Source organism: Melanostigma gelatinosum, assembly GCF_949748355.1.
Source record: "Melanostigma gelatinosum genome assembly, chromosome: 5".
NCBI lineage: Eukaryota > Metazoa > Chordata > Actinopteri > Perciformes > Zoarcidae > Melanostigma > Melanostigma gelatinosum.
In genome coordinates this window covers 21,952,534-21,964,606 of record NC_136638.1, presented here as the reverse complement: position 1 = coordinate 21,964,606, position 12,073 = coordinate 21,952,534, and the positions used below count along the sequence as shown (strand labels likewise).

Sequence of the window (12,073 nt, the reverse complement as noted above, 5' to 3'; positions counted from 1 at the left end):
TGACAGCCTCTTGGTCTATTGTAGGAGGCGACAGCGGCATCTTTCAAAAGGGAAAAAAGTGCTTCTCTTTCATGTTGGAAGTAAATTGGCTTCCTCTGAAAACTAACCTTTCTACTTAGGCCTAGTCCATACTACTCCAGTTTTACTCCATCTTTGCTACGTTTACACTGAGCAGCCACACCACGCCGGAGTTTTGGAGCACCCTAAACGGAGGAGCCTGAAAACTCCGCCGAGGTTGGAGGTATTTGAAAACTCCGGGGTTTTGGTTGAGTGTAGACGGTCGGACACGGATGTGCTTAGAAATAAATTACGCCCACACCCGTGTTCGCTACTGGATTGGTTCTTGGCAACCATGACGTCTCCGTCCCTGATTCGTCACACTCACTATCACGTGACCCGTACCCGGAAGAAAACAAACAGCCGGGCGACCAGCGACAATTCCCGAGTCCAGAGACGCTATCCGCTATGGAGCGCCGGTTTTGTGCACGCTGTATTACCTGTTGCGTACCAGCAGCTGTTGTGCAGTAAAAAGTCTGCATTTATGTGGAGGAAGCAGCTGTTATTCTAGCTGCGTGACCATCGGCGATCAGCCCCCACGGAGCGCCGGTCTGAAGCTACAGTTAGCAATAAATGCTATTCAGAGCTACGAGTGACAAACAGACAACAACACAGAGGAAACGAGTGAGAGACGAGTGAGAGACGAGTGAGAGACGCTGATTCGTTTTACTTCTTCCGTTTGGTAGCCTTGAGAGACCTTAGTCTGCAAGTATTTCTTTATGAAAATATGTACGAAGATATATTATATTCGCTAATGCTAATCTCGGTTAGCATTTCCCCATTGGCGGTAATGTTAAAATTAGCTTAGAAGCTAGCGAGTCGGACCTGTTGCATGATGTTGCCCTAAAAGATGGATCAAATGCCCTAAAGAATTGATAGAGGGCGAAGATGATGCCTGTTTCTCTGCTGGGTGACCCAGCTTATCCCCTGATGCCGTATCTCATGAAGGAATACCCCAATGGCGGAGCTAACGTTACATTCATCAGCCCCCACGGCAACAACAGACAACAACACAGAGGAAGCGAGTGATCGGCGTGTGTTGACACCGTCACGCGCATGCCCAGTGTACGTTAATGGTCACGTGCTGTCCGCCTTCGAAGGCTGCCGTGTGGATGCAAATCAACTTGAGAATAATGCTGGAAACTCCCGTGTGGACGGAGATCGTTTCTATTTGACAACTCTGCATCCAACTAGACACGGAGTAGTGAGGACATGGCCTTACTCTCGTCTATGGCGCACGTCTTGCCTTGAAGGTGACATGGCAACAATCAACAGACAAAGATTAGAAAGAAGGAAAGTTTGCGTGTGAAGAAAGAAATATAAATTGGGATTCATTTCTGCATATATATGATTAACATATGATTTAAATAAATGGTGCAACATTTTTGATGGATTCACTCATAAATGCAATTAAGAAAATGAATAAAGCCATTCACATGTGGGAAAGAAAAACAAACCATCTCTCCTTTGGTCAACGAATGAAAAAGAAAGATCTTGTATAATAACAAATCATTTCCACAGAAGTATACACAGATACTTTCTATTTTATTTTGAAAGGACTTGGGAACAGCAAAAAACTCTCAGGGATAAATAGCTTATCTTCAGCCATATCAATGGAGTCACTAAATGAGTAATCAGAGAAAATGAATACGGTAACTCAATTGAAGGTAAATGGAGTGATCAGTTCTGATAGCATGGTAATTGCAAATGCACTTAACGCCGATTTTGTCCAATCAGTGGAAGAACTGGCAGCAAACGTTAAACAGATAGAGCTGTCAGAGGCATCATGCCGCTAAACTACGTGTTTTGATACACTGATACTCCTCTATCTAACCCTCGATCACATTTCCACTGTTGTCTTCCAGCAACAAGTCACATGACACAATAACAAACAAACCGAATCACACAAAAGAGGAGTAGGGTCCCTTCCACCATGTTGTCAGACACTTAGAATGACAATCTGAACCTATCAGCGGAACAACAAGCACTTTTATTGGATGTACAAGGATGGTATGATTACATTGCAGCCCGTTTAGCAGCCGGCGGTTGAAGCGTCCTTTAACACTGGACCAATTTCAAAAATTGTTGTCCCTCTTAGTCACACACAAAAACATGGGAAAATAGGGTTGATAATACCTTAGTAACCCTTAAAAGGCATACAAATTCGGAATACACTGCCATTAGAAATAAAAACATGAAGAGATTTTAGAGCCTTTAGTGCAAAAATGGCTTAAAAAAGGCAAAGATGTGAACAGTGAGATACATGGGTTTATAGTGTATCCAGTACATATTTAAACATTTGAATCATTGTTTCAGTCACTGTTGTTTACATTACTGTCTATACTGGTTGTTTGAGGGAGTTTGTATGTTCTGTTGTTAGTTTATATGCCTGTATTAGATGTTGTAATATATGATTTTATTTCTTAAAGCATCACAAGGAACAAAGTCTTCCAATTGGCTACCACTACGTATATACACTGCATCGGTTGCAAGTTATGTAAAAGCAACAATGTCTCCATAAAAACAAAAGTTTAAACTTTACACACACATGAAAGCACAAATAGCAGACTTAACAAAAACACAAAAAGTAAAAAAAAACGGTATAAAAATGTCACATAAAAGTCAGCTTGTATATATATATATATGGCTTTATAAAGAAAAAAAATACCATTCGTACGCTGTTAAATGAATACAAATATAAAAGGGAAGAAAATGAATAGAAGGAGACATGAGGTGAGCGAGAATGAAGGTGTTGCAGGAAATATCTTAAAGATGTGTGAAGATGCTGCTGTGATGGAGGGAAGGTTTAAAGTGAGAGATTTTGTTCAAGCAGCCTAATGTGCACCCCACATTATATCTTAACACACCACTGGGTGAATGCTTTTATCCAAAGTGCTTTACAAGTTGCATGAGTGCTTGCATTCCGAGGCCCATAGGAGATGTAGTCCTGAACCTTAATGCCGTGCCATCTGTACCAACTTAGCTGCATACAATATGAACCCATGTTTATGATTCTTTAAAAAAAAAAATCTTCTTCAGCTTCTTAGCTGTTTATTTTACATATTTTGTCACACACACACACCTACACACAAAAAAAAAAAAAAAAAAGTTGTGTTTATTTGCACGTGAATATCAAACAAATGTCAAAAAACAATGACTTTATTACCTAAATGATGAACATGAAATAAAAAACATTAAAGGCCTTTTAGAATATGTTCAGTAGTCTGTTCTGGTCAATGTATGCTTGATACACGCATAGTGCCTTTTCAAAATAAACCATCTTCACAGGAAGTTAGTTTTAGGAAAAGATTGTTGTTCAGGTTAACCTGACTGACTCGTGAGTGACTAAAGACATGAATGACTAACATGACAAAATAAGTCAACGTTGACTTCGGAAGTTTATGTTTGTTTGTCTCATCCGTGCCTCCATGTTCGGAAGATTTCCCAGTTTGAGAAGCACTTTTTTGGAAAACATTAACATCATATTGTAAGATGTTAAGTTTCCATCGGGAAGATAACCAGATGAGGATGTAAATTAGACATCTGACAACTCAAGGGACTCCATCGCATTGATGCAAAAGACCATAAACTCCATATTGTTTCCAAGCAGTCCGTATAATGCCTTTGCAACATTACCCACAATGGCCCCATAAAGAGATAAAAAAAGGTAATATAAATGGTATAGAGAAATCATCTCACAGCATATATTGTCATATCACCTAATTTATCACCTAATTTAGATGCTTCATTGGCAACTCTTTTGAAATAATACATTTGCGCTGCATCTAGCCATACATTGCAGTGGCTTTTTATGAAAGGCTATAAGGGGGACTGGTGTTGTGGTCTTGTTGTCACAGAGGCAATGGCCCCCGTGGGAGCTCCCAAATCCACCACTGAGGAAAGGAATAGTGTTCAGTCCCTACTCCACTCCTCTGTTGCTCCGTTTTATTTGATATTGGCTGTTTAACTTTTGTTGACCTGCTATTTCGTTCATTCGACACCTGCAACAATGACTTTTTCCACTGGTTCAGGCGGGGAGCTTCCTCGCTTTTTTTGCAATAATAAGAAAAACTCTCCTTTTATTCCTACAGACCAAAGTGGAAAGATTAACCCAATTACCATGAACCACCTATAATGGCCCACAGGGGACAGTACAGTAGCTATAAATAATAATGACATTTTAACTATTCAGTTATGAGAGCACAGACTTTTTGCCCATTCATCCTTATTGTCATACCCTATTTTGTGACGGTTCAAGGGTATGGTTTCCCACCAGCCCCCATTCATTTCATACCTCGATGCACAAAATGTCCATATATGTGTGTTTGTGTGTGTGCAAAAAGAGAGGATGTGTTTGTCCATATATACATATGCAACAGTCAAAGCCTGACAGAGACCTTTTGACCTGGAACACTCAGAGGCGATCAGGTAATTAAGTGGATTTGACCTCTTAAGCACGAGGTGGGAGGAGAAGAGATGCAGTACATAAGAGAGGGAGAGGGGGGGGAGAGAGCTATATGTGTATATGGTACGATAGAGCCAAGCAGGTGGCGAGAGATAAGGGTGAGTTGAGCTAAGACGAGGACAGAGTCCATCACCTCTTTGGCCTGGCATATTGGAGACAGCAGCGCTGTGTTCTGTGCTCACAGAGGTCACTCCTCCAATTATACATTCACAGGCATCGCACAAGTCTCCTCTCTTGATGAAATGTGCATGCAAATCAGCTACGCTCTGCTGGCTAAGAACTACTAAAGGTGAAATTAAGGAAGGCTACTCCCTTCTTCTTCTTCACTGTCACACAATGTCTGGCTGAGTGGTGCATAGGTGTCTATCCGGAGTGAGGACAGAGATGAGTCATAATGCACAATACTGCAGCAGTAAATAAAACATGCTCCGGGCTCGCTGAGGACGGGTCAGCTTATATCTCTTACGGCGGCAGTGGAGACTTACTGGGGTTGGGAGGAAACAGCGTGCAGCTCTTGCAGTGGATGATCTCCTTGACAACGGGAGCCTCCCGGGGGAGGGGCGGGGGCGCCAGGCCCAGCATCATGGGATTTATGGGGGTAATGCCAGTCATCAGCCCAAGACTGGGGTCAAAATCTGGAGTCGGGAGAGAAACATGGATGAGAATACAGAGCAAGTGAGGCAGCGAGCTGCAGTGGGAAGCGGCGGCACTCAGTGCACACACTTTAAGAAATAAGCTTTTGTCGCCTAACTGCTATTCAGTCACAGCTAACCTTTGCTGTGACATCATTAGAGCACACGCTGGCTGCTTCATGTTGCATTTTACATTGTGTACTTCCTCCGTGAGCAACACTTCTGTCAACAGCAGGAAGTTTATAAATAACTGAATATATCAGCCACTCATGAATAAATCATCTGACGAAAAACATGAATATTTAAACTATTTTTACTTCTTGTCTTGTCTATTTCCCGTTCTTCCTATCTCTCTCTCTCTCTCTCTCTCTCTCTCTTCTGGTGTCTGTCTTCCTATCTTGAAGTCTCTTTCTCTCACTTGTAAACTACTCGATTAGACACTCTCTCACTTGCCCTATATCTCCCCCTCTTCAGTCTTTGAATGATGACCTGTAACATCACAAAGAACTTTCAGAGAGAAAACAGACACCATATTCACAGATACTGATTTAGAGTGCACCTGGGCACACAAACGCACATCCGTACACTCTCGCACACATTGCCGGCCTTTTCTGATGTGGGAATACATCTCCCATGAGTCCCCACTGCACATGCAGCAAACCGGGGAGGAAAAAGGATGTCATTGTGTGCATGTGTGTGTACATGTAATGCCTTGCAAGCCAAGTCTCTATTCCCATGAGTGACAAAAACCTGACAAGACACAAAACTGAAATGAAAGCACAACGAAACACTGAGGCAATGTTCGCTCAAGAGGACTAGAATCTAGGTTGATCATGCAGCGGAGTAGAGGGAAGAGCTGAAAAAAGAAAGTTATCAGTGACACAACGCTGCGGAACTAGACACCGTGAAGATGAAGAGCTACGATACTGCGCTGGTTCTTCTGGCTGTCTCCGTCTCCTGCCGGTGACCCCGGCATCCGTCTTTAGCCAGGTGACAGACGGAGGAGGAGGCAGGTGATAATGAAAACACTGCTCGGATGGCAGAGCGATGAATGACTTCTTCTGGTGAGGTGGAGGAGAGGAAGATGGATAACACGGAGGGAGAGAGATAAGTGAAGCAGTAAAAGAGAAACACAATAAAATCTGATCCAATTCTTGGATGTTTTCTATTTAAACTGTATCTCTACCCTGTATCTGTCTGGGGTGGTTCGCAGACGTCGCTGATCGTGATCACATCGGTATTTGTTGTGGAAAAACAATAGCTGGCTGCTGTATAGCAACCCTGTTACGTAATGTATCCTTTTCACAACATCCATGTTTTGTCTTCTGGGTTTGATTTAGTTTGGCAGCCACCTCTCATACTTGAGTATCGGAGAGTGTCTAATCAGCACAAGGACGCACCGTAAATAAGACTTTTCAAGAGGCTGCGCTTTCAATGGCATTACGCCGCAACAGTGAGGTAACTCGGGAAGAAAGAAGACGTGATATATTCACTGCACTTCACTTTACTCTGATTGATCAATCATGTTGAAAAGAAAAGAAACCAAATGTCTGCAGGGTTGGAAAATGTTCAGCAGTGACGTTATTGTTACTCTGTACACGCATGACTTTTCAGCGCCACCGACGGTTCACACGTGTTACATCCTGAATAGATATGACCAGTCGTCTGAAAACGTGAGCATTTATAAACCGAGCATGAAGACCTGTTGACCCGTGTGCATGTATGTTACATGAATACACCTATGTATGTATTTCATTCATTTTTCTGTCAAATTGCGGTCTTGTGTGTGCCTGGATTTTTCTTACTTTTCGTACTTTCTGCACAAAGGATTAAACAAGGCTCTTTGTGACCCAGAACATCGAGATCAGACATAAAGTCTTCTCCAGGGTTACATGCCGGCTTCACCTTCGACCTGAACTCAGGTCAGTACTTTCAACAGACATGATCGGACTGCTCAGGGCTGAGTAGCTGTGTGTTTGTGCTTCCCTCTCCGCCCGCACATTTATTTTTTGTAACTTTTTAACATCTGTTTTGCTCCAATTGCTTGGCCGTGATAATCCGATCCGACTCTGATCTGATATTCCTTTACACGAGCAAAAAAAAATAAATCTGCCGAAAATGCGGTTTATATGTTCTGTTGTGTTCACAATTTAAATGTTAACTGAGGGCAAATCACGAGTAAGAACTAATCTGATTAGGAGCATGGCCGACTCACCTCAAATTAAGCCCTTGTGTGTTTGTGTTCAATATTTCTTCTGGCACATCTTCTAAAAAAAAAAACACTTTCTTATTTTTTAAATAAATACAAAAGTTCAATATTATAATTATAAACACGGCTAATATAAGACACGGTACAAATGTTATCTGTAAAATCAGTTAAATTGAGTGTGGTGGTGAAGCAGATTGGATTTCTGGGCATATTTCGGTGGTTGGTGGTGTTGTTTTTTCATACTGTGTGATTTGGGGGATCTTTGGTCAACCAAGGACGGGGCTGCGTCAAATTTCTGACAGTTTTCAAGCCCAAAATCTTGAGACCGCTGCTACAACCCAACCGACTGTAAAACGACAAGAAATTATGCAAAAATAAACTGTCAAGCTGAAACACACAAATACCTTGGACCCACGTTGTAAAATCAACATTTCATGTTTCCTTCTTTTCCCCGTCAGCAAACAGCTTCACAATCTCCTCCTCCTTTCAGTTCCTTGATTCATAGGAGTCCCAAAGTGGCCTAAGTTTGTTTATTGTTTCGCAACATTTTCAATAAATTAGAGTGGCACTTGTTATTTCCAGCCATCCTAGCGGCATTGCTGTAAATAATGGACTGTAAACGGACTGTATTTGTACAGCGCTCTTCTAGTCTTCCGACCACTCAAAGCGCTTTAACACTTCATGTCATCGTTCACACCCATTCATACACTGATGGCAGCGGCTACCATGCAAGGTGCCACCTGCCCATCAGGACGAACTAACATTCATACAACATTCACACACAGCAGGCACAGCTTACAGGAGCAACTTGGGGTTAAGTGTCTTGCCCAAGGACACATCGACATGGACTAGCGGAGCCGGGGATCGAACCTAAAGGCGTTGAATACCGACTCACTTTCCATCGATCTCTATCATTTGGTATAAAGTTGAATCTGTCTATGGTGACAAAACACTTGTCAATAAGTGCTCACTCCTTAATGCTGTGAGGTCTATTTGACCTGAAACAACAATCCTATTTTTCCACATGCACCACCCTACACACCTCAGCCGTCCTGTCAGAGCATGTGCAGAGAGCAGCAGCAGCAGAGACGTGTGTGTGTGTGTGTGTGTGTGTGTGTGTGTGTGTGTGTGTGTGTGTGTGTGTGTGTGTGTGTGTGTGTGTGTGTGTGTGTGTGTGTGATGAGATATTATTTACTCTCTCTACTTCCAGGGGATTTCTAGTCGCTCCGGCTCTCTCATCGCTATGGCAACAATGGCGCTTCAGCCCGGAAGCCATGTTTTATGTTTCATCACTAACGATGATCTAGTGTTTGAGTGGTTTCAGTGCAAAAGGGGCCTGTAGTGGGAAACTCCTCCGAGACCCTGGGATCATGAAAGTGCCCTCAAACAAAAGCATCAAGACAAACCTTCGAGTTCTCCGACCGCCCACACAAGGCCGCCAGTCTCTATGTCTGTTTATCTCTGATCTCTTCTTCTCCCGCTCACTTAGTTAAAAAAAAACACAACTACATTTCTCTGTGCGCTCCTTCATTACTGTGCATGGCGCTGCTCTAAAGCATTTACACATACGGTGCATTCTCATCCTGGTGCTTTATCTCTGATGTAAAATCTTTCCTGGAGGTTATATGTAAATGCATTTTATTAAGAGGGCCTGTGTGTGAGAAGCAGAGACATGAAATTCAAATGAAAAAGTATAAATTTGACTACACTGAGCTCTCGGCTATCACTGTCGTACTCCCTTTTCTGCCTTGACACAACATCCCTTCCCCTCTCTCCCTCCTCTAACTGTGATTTCCACAGTAAATGTTCCCGCTCAGCAGAGTCAGCGATGGGTGGCGGTCGGAGGGACACGGACAGCCGCTGTGAGGCATGTTGGGTAATATGGGTAATATCTTCTGATGAACAGACAGGCCTAAGCCTCCTGGAACTTGGCCTTTTACTCACCTTGCCAACTGTCTCCACATCTGCATCTCCCTCCTCCTGAGATCTCTCGAAAACCCTTCAATCTCAATTAACCATAAAGAATCCTTCATTTGATTTCCTGCATTGTGATGGACGTAACTTTATCACATTTGTTCTGCATAGATTGCACCTGTTAAACTCTGTGAAATTTTTATGAACCACAATTTCCATCATTCATTTTGACACAATTCATTTCCCCCTGACTTTACCGTATAGGATATTAGCCTCAGTCAGTCTGTCGCTGATGGCTGCAGTAGATCGAATCACAGAGTATGAGCATATGTGTGTGTGTAACAAAATTGTATTTCTATGTGTGAGGGCAGTGAGTGTGTGTGTGTGTGTGTGTGTGTGTGTGTGTGTGTGTGTGTGTGTGTGTGTGTGTGTGTGTGTGTGTGTGTGTGTGTGTGTGCAACAGGGAGAAAGAGAGATTAAATTCATTCACATATCTTATGAGCAGCTGCCTTGTGGCCTCCAGCCAATAACACTTCTAATAAAGGTCCAAACCAGCCAATCGATGCCATTATTGCTTGTAATATAAACATCTATTTCCATGAGGCGAGCCTCATGGAAATAGGATTCAAAGGATTGTTGTTTGTTTATATATATATATATACATATATATATATACATATACATATATATATACATATATATACACATATATATATATATATATATATACGTATATATATATATATATATATATATATATATATATATATATATATATATACGTATATATATATATATATATATATATATATACGTATATATATATATATATATATATATATATATATATATATGTATATATATATATATATATATATATATATACACGTATATATATATATATATACATATACGTATATATATATATATATATATACGTATATATATATATATATATACATATATATATATGTATATATATATATATATATATATATATATATGTACACCAGACATCATCCCTCTGACAGACCTTGACGTTCCAAAGAACCTCACTTTCACTGACTGCTTTGAATCACAACGCATGTTGTTCTTCTAAAAAGCCGATCCTGCACATCAGACTTGTTTGTCTGACTGTTTTCCTCCCGTAGAACTACGAAAGTGACATTTCTGTGTTACTTGTGTTTACTATTGCAGCTTGCTATCTGAGAAACATGATCTCATAAAACAGCCTGTGCTTTCTTTTATTATTTTACTTGATAAAGGAATCAGTTGAATTGACAGTTGATTCTGAATGTATATAATAGGAATATAAATACTTGGATGATAGAATTTTTACAAATTGTTAAAATTGATGTGTGTTATGAGCCTCACAGATATGTTGTCTCTCTATAACAGTTCAACAGAGAGCGAGGTCCGACGTCTGTGTTTCACCTCATCTCAGGAGATTTATTTTGTTATGTTGATGTGAACATTCCCAAGCTAGCTACAACATGGAGTTGCTTAAAACTCACAAAACCAGCTCATGTTTTGACCTCATCGATTATGTGATCATATGTTGTGCATATGTAAACCATTTTTGCCATCTCGTCTTGTCATTTTGCCACAACATAATTGGCTGAGACACACGTTCTGCAGTACCGAATAGTTAGTATTTGTACCTTTGAGAAAGCAACATTTAAAACATTTCAAGGCCTATTTGATGTTTCTAATTAAATTTAATTTAAGTGAAAAGACTAAACAAGGCTGGAAAACAGGCCTGGTACTGATAGAGCATAACTAACTACAGTGGCTGCATAAGAAAACAAAAGGCACCAAGAAAATGTGGTGTCTCATGAAGCATGAACTCAAATTGGGTTTGGGTTTAAAGCTGGCAGCAAGCATATTGTTTAACAAACCCCTTTTTCCATGTATAAATGTACATCCAGGGTAAATAATCACTAACTAGGTCACGGTTTAATTCATTCACACTACACAGTTCTCCCACCAGCAGTTAGTGTCAGTTTAACATTCTGTTCCTGCGAGCAACCCCTGCTGGCAATGTTCCAGTTCCAGCAGTTGGGAGGAAGTGGGATGAAATATTCAAAGTGCTCCTCTCCAACGCCACTGATTGTTCTGGACGGCGTTTTAACCATCGCAGAATTACAGCACGCGGTCAGTAATAGACACGGACACTCTGCAGGACGAGCTAGAGACTAAATACTCATTCTCATCGTTGTATGAATGAAATATTAATTATTATGACATACATGACATACATTTATGTATCATCCCATAGCTCCTCCTTACTCTACATACAAGGATCACTTAACTCGCATACATATTAATGCCTCATCCAAACATGCACACATCTCGTTGACACATATCCTACTTAATCTATTCTATCCTCTGGGTTTCTTATCCTATCATCACATACATCATTGTAACTGCCTTATGTACTGTCCATTACATCTTCTGTGTACACACGTCACCTCTTTTTTCACGTCATTTTACCAATGTAGGATGTTGGCCATGGGTTTTGCAACGTAATGTAGGATGTTGGCTATAAAGGTTGTGCAATATGTCTCATTGTCAGAAGGTGTTTACGTGCAAACTCTTCCATGTAGGCTATGTGATGTTTTATGATTTTATCTTCTGTGGAACTGCAGGATAGAGTCCAGAACAGATTTTCCTACGGGGACATTACAAAGTATTCACAACCTAATGTTATCTCGCCAAGAGTCTAGCTGTAGCTGACATCACAAACAGCCCATTGGATGAGCTTTTGCGGAGTCTTGCTCTCCTGAGGGCTTTATT

The 12,073-nt window shown here is 41.0% G+C and overlaps 1 pseudogene across 1 annotated transcript in view; it reads right to left on the bottom strand.

Moving 5' to 3' along the window:
* Nucleotides 1-12,073, bottom strand: part of LOC306777906 (ecto-NOX disulfide-thiol exchanger 2-like) — a 113,285-nt pseudogene that overhangs the window by 48,363 nt on the left and 52,849 nt on the right. Inside the window, exon 4 of the transcript in view lies at nucleotides 5,008-5,157. The product of the transcript in view is annotated as an ecto-NOX disulfide-thiol exchanger 2-like (transcript). The remainder of the gene's footprint in view (nucleotides 1-5,007; nucleotides 5,158-12,073) is intronic.